The sequence below is a fragment of the Patagioenas fasciata genome, chromosome 11, assembly GCF_037038585.1.
Source record: "Patagioenas fasciata isolate bPatFas1 chromosome 11, bPatFas1.hap1, whole genome shotgun sequence".
Taxonomy (NCBI): domain Eukaryota; kingdom Metazoa; phylum Chordata; class Aves; order Columbiformes; family Columbidae; genus Patagioenas; species Patagioenas fasciata.
Window position 1 is genome coordinate 27,998,028 of NC_092530.1, and position 16,467 is coordinate 28,014,494.

The 16,467-nt window shown below is 52.5% G+C and overlaps 1 long non-coding RNA gene across 2 annotated transcripts; it reads left to right on the plus strand.

The window, feature by feature from the left end:
* Positions 1 to 5,979: 5,979 nt before the first annotated feature.
* LOC136100746 (uncharacterized) lies at positions 5,980 to 10,422 on the plus strand. Of its 2 annotated transcripts, none has more exons than XR_011740796.1 (4): positions 5,980 to 6,112; positions 8,298 to 8,373; positions 9,283 to 9,429; positions 9,956 to 10,422. It is a non-coding gene; the product is annotated as an uncharacterized lncRNA (long non-coding RNA). The 2 variants fall into 2 exon arrangements; XR_011740795.1 differs by lacking the exon at positions 9,956 to 10,422 and adding an exon at positions 9,804 to 9,918.
* The last annotated feature ends 6,045 nt before the right edge of the window (positions 10,423 to 16,467 follow it).

Consider the following 16,467-nt stretch of genomic DNA (forward strand, 5'->3'; position numbering starts at 1 on the left):
TTTTTCCCCCAGGGAGAGGCTACGCTTAAGAATGAATTTGTTTCCTTAGAGGAGTGAGAGTCCGTTTGTGTAACACAAAGAAAAACCCCAGCCTAGTCGAGTTCTGAGTGTGTGTCTGTGAGATGGCTGCTTTACTTTGATGAGTTCACACCTGTGCAGTTGTAATGGCAAAGAGCAATGCAAGATAGGAGGGTTTTTTCCGCTGTGGGGGGGGGATGCATAAAACCAGAGCTAAGGTGCGGTTGCAGGCTTGGTGGTGTGGCGAGTGGGGCGCCGCTTCAGTGGGAGCTCGGGGTGAGGCCCAGCGGGTTCTGTGTCCTGTACGCGTGGCTTTCGTGCCGCGGCTCTCTGTGTGCGTTTTTGTTTTGTTGTGTTTGTTTTTTGTTTGTTTTTCTGCGGGATTCCCGCGAAACGCGGCACAACCCCTCGGCCCGGGCTGCCGCGGCGGTCTCAGTGCTGCCGTCCTGTGGGCAAAGCGCGGTGCTGCACCCGGGCGCCCCAATGCCGTGCCGCAGCGCGCCTCAGTCCTGCCGCCCTGTGGCGAAATTCGGGTACTGCAGCGCACGGCCGGGGGCAGGGGCGCTGTTCGCCCCGCAGGGCTCGCAGCCAGGTATCTGTGTGTCAGTGTCCGTCCCCATTTGTGTAAAAACGACATCCCTCCCTCGGTGGCTCCTTAGAACGTGTAAAGATGTAAATATTGCTACCACTAACATTGTCGATCCGGCTTCTTTCCTCAGTGGATCCGTTTTGCAGTCGGTGGCCCACGATTTCTTGGAAACAGCAGAAGCTGTTCGCTCCGGCGGAGCGGATTGAAAGGACCAGCCGCTGGAGGATGCTGAAGACTCCTGGGTCGCTGATGGAAGCAGCTTTGCATAAAGCAAGGGGTACGTGAACCTGGGCATGCAGTGACGACTGCCCAGCAGGTAATGGAAGCTAAACCTTTACCTCCAACGCCCGACAAAAATAACGCCAAGAAATGCCACTGAAAAAAACACAGTCAGGGAGGGTTTTTTTTAAATTTCCTTTAGTTCCGCCCCCCTCTCCCCCGCCCTGCTGCGTTTAGTGCAGTGAATGACCCATTGGGAGATGACTGTGGATCTGGCTGTTGAAGGGTGTCTGAAGGAGGAGGAGATGTGTGTAGAGCAGGATTGGTTGTGGGGGTGAGTGTAACTGGTTTGGATGTGGGGTTGTGAATTCTTTTTGGAGGCTTCCTAGTTTCTGGTGTCACCTGTGGGGTGAAGCGTCTTTCTGTGTGCAGGTTTGAAAGGTGCAACGTACAGAGCTCCATCATTTGCCACCAGAACTCCAAATCACAGAGACAATGTTGCTGTGCAGCTGCTAAGGACAGTGTGTGTCTCAGGTAGAGTAACGTCCTTTGTGCTCTGTGTGCGTGTTCCTCCCTTGAAACGAAGGCGCGCTGCCCGGAGTTTCACGTTCCGTGTGGTACCTGCTGGGCTGAGTCTCCTCCCTACGCTCGCCCGTTTTAGCCACGTCTCTGCTCCAGCCCAGTTCGGGAGCAGAGTGGGTCATCACTGACTGCAGGGCGGTTGCACCTTCTTCAAGCTGCTAACACAGGAGGATGAATTTGGCTTTCTGCTCACATCACACATTCAGATACCGGGCAAGTTGTGTATCTCCTTCAAAAAAGAAACACTGTCAAGGGGCTGACAGAGCGTGAGTTTCACAACACAACAAACCAACTCTGCTAGGCTTACATCGTTTTGGTAGTGCATAGCATGTTTCACTTAATCCCGTCATTGCAGGTGTCTTCTAGAGCCTCCATTGTCAAATCTTGCTGGTTATTCACCCAATTTCCTTTCTTAACTGTCTTCCCTTTTTCCTTAGCGTTTTGAGAAGCTTGATCCTGGGGTGTCTGGGGGTTGCCAGCTGACAAAATGACATTGCTGTGGCCTTGCTGAGAACAGGTGTCCCTGTGAGCCACCTCCCGGGAGCAGAGCTGAAGTTGAAAGGCGGCCTGAAAGCCCCGGTGAGAGTTTTCGTTAAAGAAACCGGAGATGAGGGGGTTGACGCTGCCATTGAAAAAGGCCAGCCGGTGAGCAAAGGGATAGATATAAATGTGAAAGAACTGCAACTGGACATCTGAAAGGTTGACATAGTCAGAAAGCATCATCAGAGTCCACAAGGGAAGCCAGGAGAGGGTGAAAAGCAAAACCACAATAATGAGCATTTTGATTACTCTTTGTTTCTTCTTTGACGTGCTGTGCCATCGCTCCTGGCTGTGCTTTCCCACCGTGGGCATCGCAGTGTTGAAGAGAGCAATGCTTATCCTGGCGTACATGATAACAGTGAGCGACAGGGGAGCCAGATAGATGTTCGCAAAGAGACCTGTTGTGTAGATCTTTCTCATTCCTGGGTCAGGCCAGTCCTCTCGGCACCAGTATACGGGGCGGGTTTCGTTGCCGTAGCCGAGGATCACCCTGAAATGTTTCTCTTCTTGTACGTGCAGCATGACGGCAGAAGGACGCGTGATTGCGATGGCCAGAATCCAAGTGACGGCTATGATGATGACTGCAGTTGAAACGGTCAGCTTCTGCTCGAACGGATGAACGATGCAGCGAAACCTGCAGCAAAGATATCCGGCGACGTACGTAGAGAAGCTGATTAAGGAACGCTCACTCAAACAGGCAAGCATACGTTCGCTTCTTCAGTTGCATGCTTTTTAAACAGATTAAACATGATACTCCAGTTGTTGGAAGCTGTGCTGTTGCTGGAAAAGTTACCATCGTGCGTTGCAAAGGGCCTCAGAAGGGAAACACTGATCAGGAAACTGGAAATAAGTTAGCAGGTGCCAGTGTGAAACCAGCCACCGAAAGGACAGAGACCGATACAAAAGCCACATCTCTGATCCCAGGTGGCTGTCTCCTCCAGCCAACATCAGGAAACCGCAACAAAGAGGATAAGAAATTAATAGGAGATTTGTAGCCGAATTAGAATTAGGGTCCAAAGAAGCTGTCACTGGTGACGGGAGAGCAGTGGTACCTCGCAGCGCAAGGAGCTGATGCGCTCTATTAAGATTAGGTGAAAAGGTAAGAGTGAATTTCTAAACTGTTTGCGAAGGAGTGACCCAGCAATGTGAAATGTGTCTAGAAAACCATCATCTTAATACTGTATACAGGGTATAAATAAGAACAATTGGACGAGGGAAATGTCCCAGGACAACACTGGCAAATAGGGTTCTCCAAGCTGCCTAGAAAAGAGGGGTATGGCTATTGGGTGGCACTCACAGCAGCTCCCTTCTCAGGTTGGCCAGGAGCATTCCCGTGCCGGGGGGCGGCTGCCGGCCTGTGGGCCGGGGGCTGCGGCTGTTTGGGGCGCTGCCCCCGCTTTGTTTTCCTAGGGGAGCCCCCCCCCGCTTTTTGGGGGTTGTGGTACGTGCACGTGTAAATGACACAATGAGCTGCCTGTTGGGGCCGTTTCCCTCGTGTCGCGTGACGGTGTCACTTGTGGCGCCCCAGCGTGAGCAGGGGCCGGCGATGCGGGTGGGGGATGCGGGGGTCAAAAGGGAGTCCCCCTGAAAAGAGGGGGTCACAGTCCAAACGTGCCTGAAAATTCCCGGGGGAGGAGAACACATGTTCGACCTGTAAACACGAGTGTGGGAATTGCAAACAGAGAAATCTGTCCTTGGTATTTATATATTGCAGGATGGCATTCACGTGTATATCAAATGCTTTTATATCAACCCCCTTTTCTACTCTATTATATAAAGGATTTTTAGAATGTAAAAAATTCCTGTTGCTGGTTTTAAAAATACCAATATCTTGTCTATAGGTAAATTAAAAAATGAAGGACTCGAAAATGAGAAAAAAATTATATAGAAAGCAATTTAAAATAGAGAAAAGTGTGAGTAGGTAGAGCTACCTGTAATGACTGTGCGTTACATAATCTAAATGGATATTAAATATCATCTCTATGTATTCACTCATACCCGTGTACGTATTTTTTTAAGAAGTGCAAATAGATATCTCCGTCTAAACCTATGTAATTGTAAATATGTCAAAATCTGTAGATCTGGAAAGATCCTGAAGCAATGCGGGGCTGTGGGCCCGACGTCCGCTTCCTGCGGCAGGCAAGAGAGCGAGCCCCTCTCTCCGGGTGGCGAAGGCTCCCTCTGCGCGGCGTGCGGCGGGCCGGGGGCCAACGTGCGCGGCAGGGTCCGTGCGCGTATCCTGGAGCGGGACGGCTGCCTGGCGAGCGAGCCAGCGAGGCTCCATGTCCCCGAAGCCTCGTCTCGTAGGAGCCCTGACACCCCACCGTGTTCTCCTAGGCTGAGGACGGCCGAGCGCCCCGAGTTACCGGAGAGGAAGGGAGGAGAGAAGGAGACGGGAGCGTCTGAGCTGTTAGAAGCCTCCTGGCAGCCACCGAAAGCGAGAGCCGCTGTGAGTCCCTGGCCCTCGGGCCTCGTCCCCGGCTTGTGTGTCCTGGTGCCTCCCTGCCCCTCCGTCTCCTTTTTCCCCACGCTTTCTCTGGCCCGTTCTTTTCCCTGCCATTAGTTTCCTCTCTGTGTCTGTATGTGCTGCTCTGTCTCTTTCCTTCCTCCCTCCCTTCGCCGTCTCTCTCTCTGTGCCTTTGTCGTGCTCGGCGTTGCCGGCTTTCTTCATTCCGTACGGCACTGTTCCCGTCCTCGTTCACGTTCTGAGCCTTTGTGCTGCCCCCCGCCCCGTTTTTTTTCTCTCTTTTTATTTTCTTTTTTCCTGTCCTCCGTCTCTCCGCGGGGCTCCTCATTCCTCTCTTTCTTCCTCCAAGCCCCTGTGTTCCCCGCGGTCTCTCGCTCTGCCATCGTTTTTGCCTGTTGCCCTCTCTCTTGCTTCCCGTTGATAGGAGGAACAAAAATCTTTTAGAAAGCCCTTGGCATAAGGCAGCAAGACCAGGCCTAACGGAACAGAAACCTAACAGAAAAACTAGCTCTGTAGGGACTGGAGGTGGGGCAAAGCGGGATGTCCTTGGCTCGCAGGCTGGGAAAATGGGACGTTCCACTAAATGGAGAAGGAGCTACTTGAGTAGCAGCACAAAATGACAGCGGGCGTGCTCAAGACATGAGGTCGAGGAGCCGACACCGGGGCAGGGGGCACCGGGCTGCAGGGGCGCCGGGGACACCTGGAGACCCTTGATGGACACTGGCATACCAGAGATGGACTGCCAGCGAAGGGTGGGGTTATGGAAAGAACTTCTGTTTAATGCACTAACTAAGCGGTAGAAGCAAATGAATATGCAATAGGTGTATGTAAAGAATACCAAGAAGCGTGAATCGCACGTACGCTCAATTACAGCGGCGATCCTCTGAGCGTGCGGTGCGCTGTATTGAAATTGCCCGCCGTTTAACACTTTCAGAACAGCGTTAGAGACTCTTTTTTGCCGACTTTTTGGTATCTCTCCGCGTCCCGTGGTTCCTCGCCGTGTCCCCGTGTCCCGCTCCCTGCCCGTGGTCGCGTTCCTCTCTGTCCCGTTGACCGTGCCGGGTTTTTTTCCTCCGTCTCCGCGCCGCTGCCGCCGCGCCGATTTGTTTCTTTCTGTGCCCTGTTCCTGGTGCTCTTCCGGCCTCTTTTCCTCTGTCCCCCCTGCTGCTTTGATCTCTGCCTTGTTTTTTCAGAGCCCTGTCCCTTTTTTCTCTTCTCGCTTTTGAAGAGAAGCTGCCAAGTTAACGTATACTGCGATGAAGTTATAGAAGGTGTACCCGTCATTAACCAGTTGACATGAGGTAAATGCTTTCTGACCGCCTGCACGATGAGGGGATATTTTTCACCTTTTAGATCCTTCTGCACGACAAGAGGGAGATGGAAGATTAAGTAACACGTTGTTTAGAAGCTGAGAGCTTAGTTTATATTTGACTAATAATTAACAGATGTATTGTCAGCGAGAAACTAAACAATTATAGCTAACATCGTCAAATGAAATAAAGAACGTGGCTTAGCAGTGCTGCTGACTCTGCCGTCCCGTTTCTTTCCCCGTTTCAGCCGGTGAGCCAGCCGGAGGACCCGCTCCGTCCGGCCGCAGGGCCCGTGGAGCCGAGGGCTCTCTTGGCGCACCCCGGGGATGTCTCTGGAGAGACTCCTCGTCTCGGTCGGATCGCCGCGGGGACGGACGAGGACCTCTGGTGAGAAGTCTTTCTTTTCTGAAATTTGGGACCGGTCACGTGCTCGCGAACTGTCCGTAAGTCGTGGTACGGAATTTCGGCAGGATAGCGTGGACGGGGTTGCGAGCACCTTAGAGGTATACAGTAGTTGCTGTGGAGTTGTTTGTGCGGCCAGCTTTTGGTGTTGGTTGTTCCCGTGCTCCGTTGTGGTGCAAAGCTGGCTCTGTATGTAGCTGTGAAGAGTACCGTAGTTCGGTTTAATTCTTGGATGTGCCTTGGTTCTGACTATGCGCTTGAACACCAAAAACTACAGCAGGAGCTGCTGTGGCTTTAACTTGCAAGGAGTGTGAGCGTTGTGGAGCCATCTGTGTTGCAGAGTGTCCTAATTGCGGTGCTGAGTGTTAGAGAGATTCGAGCTGGGTACCGGAATTGTTTTGTTTTGGAGACGGTGGGATAAACTTGGAGTACAACTTGTGAGGGCGGTGTGTCGTGGGTAGGTTTGAGTATTACCTGTGGAGTACTGCTGTAGGTGTTAATAGTTATTTGCTCGTATTTGTTACAAGATGAGCCGTGTCGTTCCGTGTGACGCATAATGGGAGGACGGCGTAGTAGCGGTATTCTGAAAAAGAGCCCGTTAGGGTGTATTTTAGCTCACAGGAAAGAGATCGAGGAACCACCTGGTGATAATGTGAATAGAGCAACCTTGATGAAATCTTGTGAGCAGAGGCCATTGTATAAATTGGACAAGGAAGGAAAGCCTGTGCGCAAAGCGCGGTGCTGCACCCGGGCGCCCCAATGCCGTGCGGCAGCGCGCCTCAGTGCTGCCGCCCTGTGGCGAAACTCGGGTACTGCAGCGCACGGCCGGGGGCAGAGGCGCTGTTCGCCCCGCAGGGCTCGCAGCCAGGTATCTGTGTGTCAGTGTCCGTCCCCATTTGTGTAAAAACGACATCCCTGCCTCGATGGCTCCTTAGAACGTTTAAAGATGTAAATATTGCTACCACTAACATTGTCGATCCGGCTTCTTTCCTCAGTGTAAAGCAAAGGAGCGCGGTTTGTTGTTTCCTTTTAAAGGCGGCTGTTGGAAGCCGCGCGGGCAAAGGGCGTGGGGGTCCCGGCAGGGTGGCGAGAAGGCGAGTGAGGATGCAGAGCGGGCCAATCAGATCGCTCGGGAGGGCTGGAGGGGCGGAGCGCTGATAGGCGGGGAGAATGGCAATTGATGTGCGCAGGCAGCCAATCAGATTGCCAGAGGGGCGGGCGTTGAGGCCTCAGTACTGCGCATGCCCAAATTGCGCAGTCCTCAGTCAGGTCCGACCCTGAGGCGGGCACCTGGGCGCGGAGCGCGGGAAGGAGCATCCAATAGGAGGACGGCGCGCTGGGGTGAAAAGCAGCCAATCAGAGCGCACCGACTCAATCCCGTTTGAACAGCTGCCTCCCTGGCAAGCGCGTCCGTGGTGTCTCGGGGCGGCCACCGGGAGTTAACGGGGAAACGGGGGTCGAGGCGAGGGAGGGGAGGCTGCGGAGCGCTCATTTTGGCCTCTCCTTCCCCTTGCCCTGCCTCTCCGTCCCTTTTGCCTCTCTCTCCCTCTCTCTGTGTCACCTTGTCTTGCTCCCTGTCCCTATCTGTCTCTGACAAGCTGACCTGCTCCTTGCCCTCCTTTTGTATGGAATCACAGGCTCATTCTGCTTGGAGAAGGCATGTGCAATTTTATAGTGACTTGACGGTTTAGAGAAACGGCCTGGAAGAGATCATTCCTTTGTCTTTTTTTTGTGTGTGTTTTTTGTGTTTGTTTTTTTTTTTTTTTCCCACGTGGGAAAAAAAAAAAAAAAAAAGAGGCAAATTCAGTGCCTCTGCAGAGAAGCTGGCGACCAGTTTTAGTTAAGAACGCACACCCCGTTGGCGAACGGGTCCCGCGACAGTTCCACGTGTTGCAGGTAAAAGAAGGAAGTTTGATCTGCCATGGAGGAACAGCCGCCTCTTTCCCTCCTTAGGGTCGAGCGTTGCCCTTCTCTTTGTTCACATGAATTTATGGGCACGCTGGAAATAGCCTTTAAGATTTATATATAGAGTTTAATCTTTAGTGATAAGTGGCATGGGCATAGTTAATTTTTGAACACCTTGGTGCCAGTTGAAATGTAAGGGATGAAATGTGATGGGAAGTAATAAGTAAATTTGGGTTTGACTTCTAGGGTTTTTTTTCCCCATTAGTGTAAATCAATGGCACCGTTGTCCTGTGGCTCAATCTCCGTTCTGTTCCGTGGAGTCTTCAATTTAGGATGTTCAGGTAAGAAAGTTTGTCCTTCCAAAGAATGACCAGCCATTGGTAGGACAGAGAGAGGCTTTTAAGTGCATGATCAGAATTTAAGCCAAATTCCACTTGACGTTGCTGCTGTTGGTTTTGGCTTTCACTGGTTTCCCCACAGCTCCCTAGTGTTTGGGAGCTCGGAGTGGGCATTTTTTCCCCCCAGGGAGAGGCTACGCTTAAGAATGAATTTGTTTCCTTAGAGGAGTGAGAGTCCGTTTGTGTAACACAAAGAAAAACCCCAGCCTAGTCGAGTTCTGAGTGTGTGTCTGTGAGATGGCTGCTTTACTTTGATGAGTTCACACCTGTGCAATTGCAATGCCAAAGAGCAATGCAAGATAGGAGGGTTTTTTCCGCTGTGGGGGGGGGATGCATAAAACCAGAGCTAAGGTGCGGTTGCAGGCTTGGTGGTGTGGCGAGTGGGGCGCCGCTTCAGTGGGAGCTCGGGGTGAGGCCCAGCGGGTTCTGTGTCCTGTACGCGTGGCTTTCGTGCCGCGGCTCTCTGTGTGCGTTTTTGTTTTGTTGTGTTTGTTTTTTGTTTGTTTTTCTGCGGGATTCCCGCGAAACGCGGCACAACCCCTCGGCCCGGGCTGCCGCGGCGGTCTCAGTGCTGCCGTCCTGTGGGCAAAGCGCGGTGCTGCACCCGGGCGCCCCAATGCCGTGCCGCAGCGCGCCTCAGTCCTGCCGCCCTGTGGCGAAATTCGGGTACTGCAGCGCACGGCCGGGGGCAGGGGCGCTGTTCGCCCCGCAGGGCTCGCAGCCAGGTATCTGTGTGTCAGTGTCCGTCCCCATTTGTGTAAAAACGACATCCCTCCCTCGGTGGCTCCTTAGAACGTGTAAAGATGTAAATATTGCTACCACTAACATTGTCGATCCGGCTTCTTTCCTCAGTGGATCCGTTTTGCAGTCGGTGGCCCACGATTTCTTGGAAACAGCAGAAGCTGTTCGCTCCGGCGGAGCGGATTGAAAGGACCAGCCGCTGGAGGATGCTGAAGACTCCTGGGTCGCTGATGGAAGCAGCTTTGCATAAAGCAAGGGGTACGTGAACCTGGGCATGCAGTGACGACTGCCCAGCAGGTAATGGAAGCTAAACCTTTACCTCCAACGCCCGACAAAAATAACGCCAAGAAATGCCACTGAAAAAAACACAGTCAGGGAGGGTTTTTTTTAAATTTCCTTTAGTTCCGCCCCCCTCTCCCCCGCCCTGCTGCGTTTAGTGCAGTGAATGACCCATTGGGAGATGACTGTGGATCTGGCTGTTGAAGGGTGTCTGAAGGAGGAGGAGATGTGTGTAGAGCAGGATTGGTTGTGGGGGTGAGTGTAACTGGTTTGGATGTGGGGTTGTGAATTCTTTTTGGAGGCTTCCTAGTTTCTGGTGTCACCTGTGGGGTGAAGCGTCTTTCTGTGTGCAGGTTTGAAAGGTGCAACGTACAGAGCTCCATCATTTGCCACCAGAACTCCAAATCACAGAGACAATGTTGCTGTGCAGCTGCTAAGGACAGTGTGTGTCTCAGGTAGAGTAACGTCCTTTGTGCTCTTTGTGTGTTTCTCCCTTGAAATGAAGGTGCGCTGCCCGGTGTTCCATGTTCCGTGCGGTCCCTGCTGGGCTGAGTCTCCTCCCCACGCTCGCGGTCGGTTCCCTCGCGCTGCCGCAGCCTCGGCAGCACCGTGGGGCTCGTCGGACGCGTTGTTGGCGGAGCCGGCACCGACAAACTCTGGACGCGTCGAGGCGCCACGGTGGGTTTTCCTGGAAATTCCAAGGTCCTTGTGTTTTATTATTTTAACTACTTACTTACTGTAAGACATTTAGAATTAAAACTTAAGAGTAACCAGAAGAGTCTTTGGGAGTAAATAATGCCTATAATCTACTCTAGCTGTTACTCAAAATTCTGCAGACAGTAATGATCCCAAATTTATATAGTAAAATTTAAAAGAGTGAATATAAATACTGGAGCACTAATTGGAAGTAATACCTGTAGAGAAAAAATCTCTAGTTTATATCTATAATAAAAAATAATGTGTGCTAGTTAATTCGCCTGGTCGTAATGTAATGATAAAAATGTTGAAGTGTAAATGAAATTATTTAGGCGTGATCAATAACTAAATTTAATTTCAGCTATTACTTGGTGAACTAGGCAGCAATTATTCCCAATCTGTATCATAGTTTAAAAAACACATTGTTTGAAATTCCTTTTAAATGATAAAGGCAGAAAACTAAATTGGAGTCATTAGTAGCTACATTTGAGGAACCGTTATGAAATAAACTGTAGACACGAATGACTGCATAGGAAACCAAGTAAGGAAGCTTTAGATTTTAAACAGCATTGGAAAGTAATCGGGAGTGTTTAGTATTTGAATTACAACAGAGCCATGAGATTGGAGGCAACAATGCTCAGAACCAAACAGAGTCAAAACGTTACATTTTTTTTTTTCCAAAGAGAGGTAAAAAGGAACCACTAGATAGTGGCTGTTTATAAATGGAGGTATTAAAAAGTTCCCAGGCAGTAATGATTCCCAACAGAACATGAGAAGATATTTAGATGTAAAATAAAATTAGAAAACAGTGTTATGACTGTCTAAATTTAACTACAGCTTTTTTGGGGTTGTGTGAAAACCTGATGGGTATTAATTACCTTTGAGTTAAAATAAAAAGACAGCAACCTCCATCTGATTACCAACAGTTAATTTTAATGTTTCAGTGTGTTGTCCAGTCTGGCTTCTCCCTCCAAGGGCGTGGTCTGAGAAAACCACACCCCAAGTCCACCCCGTCCAGGCTCCGCCCCTGCCAGTCTGTGCCCTCCCCGAGGGGCGTGTCCCTTACAGACCCCTACCCTTCTGTCGCGCCCACCCACAGCAGCACAGTGCACCGAAGCCCCGCCCCCAGCTCCACCCCTCCTTTTCTAAGCCACGCCCCCTTCGGGCGTGTCCCATGCTGACCCCACCACGAGAGGCTTCTCCTACGGGGGCGTGACACACGGAGGCTCCACCCCCTGCTCTCTTTTCCCAGGCGGCCTCCCCGTGGGCGTATCCTCCCCGTTCCCGCCCCTCAGCATTAACCCCCCCCCCCGTAGGTGGGGCCACTGTTCAGCTGCACCCCCCCCCCCTCCCCGCAATACGTGACCCCTAAGTAACCCCACAGCAACGCTATGGCTGCCGTACAGGTACCGCTATAGCAGCCCTGTACCTGCCCCCTAAGAGCCCCAGACGCGCCTCTCACGAGCCCCCACAGCCGCCACTTAAGTGCCCACAGGTACGGCCACAGCCGCCCCATCCCGCCCCACGGCCGCCGCTGCGGGACCCCCGGAGCCCCCGGTTCCGCACCCGCCCCGCAGCCCCGCAGCACGCGGTCTCGCGCCCCCGGTGCCCGTGAAGCCACGTCCTGGCCGCGGCCGGAGGAGCCGCCGCTTTTCCGCCCCCCACATTCCCCGATCCCTGCTGCTGCTGCTGCCTGAGGAGCCGCCGCTTTTCCGCCCCCCACATCCCCCGATGTCTGCTGCCGCTGCCTGAGGAGCCGCCGCTTTTCCGCTCCCCACATCCCCCGATCGCTGCTGCCGCTGCCTGAGGAGCCGCCGCTTTTCCGCCCCCCACATCCCCCGATCGCTGCTGCCGCTGCCTGAAGAGCCGCCGCTTTTCCGCCCATTACATCCCCCGATCGCTGCTGCCGGTGCCTGAGGAGCCGCTGCTTTTCCGCCCATTACATCCCCCGATGGCTGCTGCCGCTGCCTGAGGAGCCGCCGCTTTTCCGCCCCCCACATCCCCCGATCGTTGCCGCTGCCCAAAGAGCAGCCGCTTTTTTTGCCCAGCCCCGACTCCCCCCCTTCCTCCTCAATCACTGCCGTCATGACACCTCCTCTTCCGCCATCTTCTTTCCCCTTTCCCGTCACATTCGCTCTTTTATACTGAGGGAGGGAGGAGGCGCTCGCTGATTGGCTAACGGTGTCAGCGGCGGAAGTCGCCCATTGGCTCATCCCCACGCGGGGTTCTCCCAGGGGATGGGAGAAAGGCGCTGATTGGTCACCGTATAGCTGAGGAGAGGAAGGCACTGATTGGTCACTACCTTCCCGCCGAAGTTCGGCTTCCCAGTGTCAGGCGCTGATTCGCTAGCGCAGCTGAGGTAGAAAAGGCGCTGATTGGTCGCCGTTTTCCCGCCGACGTTCGCCCACAGCAACGAAGCGCTGATTGGGCAGCGCGGCTGAGGCGGGCGGTTCGCCCATTGGCCGGAGGGCGGGCGGGGGGCAGGACCGGGCGGGACTACGAGGCGATAAATAGGGCGGCGCAGAGCGCTCGCAGGGCCAGAAAGGTGGATGCGTCGGCGACTGCTCGAGGTTCTCAGCGCTGACGAACCGGTTGAGCACCCCCCCCCCCCCCCATTCGCCGTGGGACCCCGGGAGCGGCGGGAACGGCGGCCGGAATCAGTGAGCAGGCGGGCTGGGGCGGTCGTTACCGTGCGGTGTTAACCGGGGCTCGGCGGGTTCATGAGGGACCGCGGGCTGGGCTGTGCTGGGGGTTCTAAAGCCGCGGGTTTGTGACGGGGGGCGGGGATTAAGGCTCCCGCAGCCGCTTTAGCGGTTTAAATCGTGTTTAAAGCGGGAGGAGCCGGTCCGGGGATTTTCTCAGCAATCGGGGCTGGTTTGGGTCGAATTCGGCTTGTAAAAGGTTTTTTTAGGTATTTTTTTGGTTTTTTTGGGCGCCGATTTGTGCCAAAAGGCGCCTTTAAAATCCGTTTATTGACGGTGTGTCAGGAGAATTAAAGTTTAAACCTCGGGGGATCTGGGGCTTTTCCCTGGGATTTTGAGTCCAAATCAGGGTTTTTTTAGAGCCCGTATTTATTGAAATTATTATGTTTAGAGGTTTTATTTGGAACATCTCGGGCGGGTTGAGGCTCCTAGAATGTAATTGTTGATTTATTAATGTCACATCGCTGTGTTTGACTCCCGAGGGCGCTGAGCGCGTTCAGTGCGGATCCGGGGGGGGGAGGAGCCGTTTTGGGGCCGTTTGGGTCTAAATCGGCTTTTAAAAAGTTTATGTAACGCGGTTAAAGTTTGAGGAGCCGATTTGCGACTTCAAAGGTTTTTGAATCTACTTATTGATAAGAATTTATACAGTGGATTAATATTTAAAGACCGGGGGGCGATCTGGGGAGTCCAAATGCGGCTTTTTCCTTTAACCACTTGTTAATTTAAACTATTACATTGAAACGGGGCTTTCTGAGATTTTGAGTTCGTTTTTTTTTTTTTTGAGCATTTTGGGCGGTTCTGAGGCTCCTAAAGCCGCTTAATTGTTTAAATTATTAATTGTGGAAACAATTTAAATAGTTTTTGAGATAAGTGTGTGAATTATTGTATTTAAAGTCGGGAGGGGCATTTCATTGCTTTTTGAGGGGTTTTGGGGCTGAATTCACTTTACTGAACGTGTCCGGAGCTGGAGGTCCCAGATCTGGTGCTGATTTGGACCCCAAAAAAAGCTTTTAAAATCTATTTATGGATAATTTACTGAATTAATATTTAAGCGGGAACAAATTCGGCTTTTTTAACCCGCCGCCGTTTTGTCTCCCCCTCCCGTTCTCCCCTCACGCTGAGGGGGCCGAGGAGGCGCTCGCTGATTGGCCGGTGCCGTCTGGCGGGAAAGCCTCCACTGACTGCGCCCCGCGCGGCTGTCTCCGAGGTGAGAAAGGTGCTGATTGGTCGCTGCCTCTGAGGAGAGGAAGGTGCTGATTGGTCGCCGCCTCCCTAAACCCACTTAATTGTTTACATTGTATTTTAAAATTTATTTTTATTTTTAATTTAATTCAATTTACATTTAAATTCTTTAATTTAATTTAATATATTTCAATTTAATTTATTTATTAAATAATATATTAACATTAAATATATAAAATCAATATAGTAATATACTAATATAAATGATATTATTTGATGAATAGTAGAAATATATATAATATATAATCTGATATAATGAACTAATCAACTAATATTCATTGATATTACTTAATGTAATTAATATTTAATATATAATGACATATATAACATAATGTATTAATAATTATATTCATTATATAATATTAATATCTATATTAATATATATAATTACTATGTAATGTATCTAATCTATTTTTACATATATATCTTATTATATAAAGCTGTGAGGGACCATATTTGGGTGGGTCTTTGAGATTTTTAAGGCTGTTTGGTCTCAAATTCAATTTACTTGATTTTGGGGCTGTTTTTAGGATTATTTGTTGTCAAGGAAGCTTTTAAGATCCATTTTTTGGCAAATAATTTGCCCACTAAGTTAAGATTGAAGCGGGGGGATTTGAGGCTGTTTGCCAGGACTGTGACACAAATAACGGCCCTTTCCTTCCCTTTCCTCCTGCAGCTCCTGCTCAGAGAACAGCGAAGGCAGCCTGGCCGCTCCCCGCTCCGGCTGACCGCGCCCCCCCCGCCCCGCTCCGGCTGACCGCGCCCCCCCCGCCCCGCTCCGGCTGACCGCCCCCCCCCCGCCCCGCTCCGGCTGACCGCGCCCCCCCCCCCCCCCCCCCCGCTCCGGCTGACCGCGCCCACCCCCCCCCCCAACTCCGGCTGACCGCGCCCCTTCCCCCCGCCTCTGGCTGACCGCGCCCGCCCCCCCCCCGGCTGACTGTTCCTCCACTGCACACCATGGTGGGGAAGCGGAGGGGATCACAAGGGTCTGTGGGGTGGTGTGGGTGTCAGGGGGGCTGTGGGGGCAATGGGGCTGTTGTGGGATGAAAGAAGCTGAACCCCCTGCAGGTGAGTGACCCACACACTGACCCACAGCACCCCATAGCACCTCCACTCTGCCCTATAGATCCACAGCACTGCCCCACAGCACCCTATAGCTCTTGCTTGCTATCCCACAGCACCCCATAGCTTCTCCACTCTGCCCCATACATCTACAGCAGTGCCACAGAGTACCTGATTTGTCTTCAGTCTGCCCCATGGATGCAGAGTGCTGCCCTACAGAACCCTATAGCTCCTGTACTCTGCCCTATAGACCCACAGTACTGCCCCACAATGCTCCATAGCTCCTACACTCTGCCCCATAGACCCACAACACTGCCTCACAGGACCCCAGACATCGTCCGCTCTGCCCCATAGATCCACAGATGTGCCCAACACCCCACAGCTGCTCCATTCTGCCCCATAGAGCCACAGTGCTGCCCCACAACACTCCATTGCTCCTGCACTCTGCCCCATAGATGCCCAGTACTGCCCCACAGCACCATATAGCTCCTGTGCTCTGCCCCATACATCCACAGCAGTGCCCCAGAGTACCTCATTTCTTCCACTCTGCCCTATAGATGCCCAGTACTGCCCCACAGCACCAAATAGCTGCTGTACTCTGCCCCATACATCCATAGCAGTGCCTCACAACACCCCATACTGACCTTGCCCCATAGACCCACAGTACTGCCTCACAGGACCCCATAGGACTCTACTCTGCCCCTTAGACCCAGAGAGCTGCCCCATAGCAGCCTTTAGGTGCTGCATTCTGCCCCATAGGTGCAAGGTGCTGCCCCACAGCACCCCACACCTCTGTCCACCTGACCACCCTTTCCCCCCGACCACGCCTGCACTGCCTGCTATGGGTGGGTCACAAGGGTCTGTGGGGTGGCTGTGGGGATCAGGGGGGCTATGGGGTCAATGGGGCTGTTGTGGGGTGAAACACCCCTGAAGAGGCTGAAACCCTGCAGGTGAGTGACCCACACACTGACCCACAGCACCCCATAGCACCTCTACTCTGCCCTGTAGATCCACAGCACCCTGTAGCCGCTCTAATCTGCCCTATACAGACACACCACCCCGTAGCTGATTTTACTCTGCCCCATAAATGGACAGCACTGCTCCACAGCACCCTATGTCTCCACTCTGCCCCATAGATGCACAGTGCTGTTCCACAGCACCCCATATCTTGTTCACTCTGCCCTATAGACCCACAGTGTAACCCCACAGCACCCCATGGCTCCTCTGCCCTATAGATCAACAGCACTGTCCCAGAAAACACCATAGCTGCTTCACACTCGCCCATAGGCCAGCAATGCTGCCCCACAGCACACTG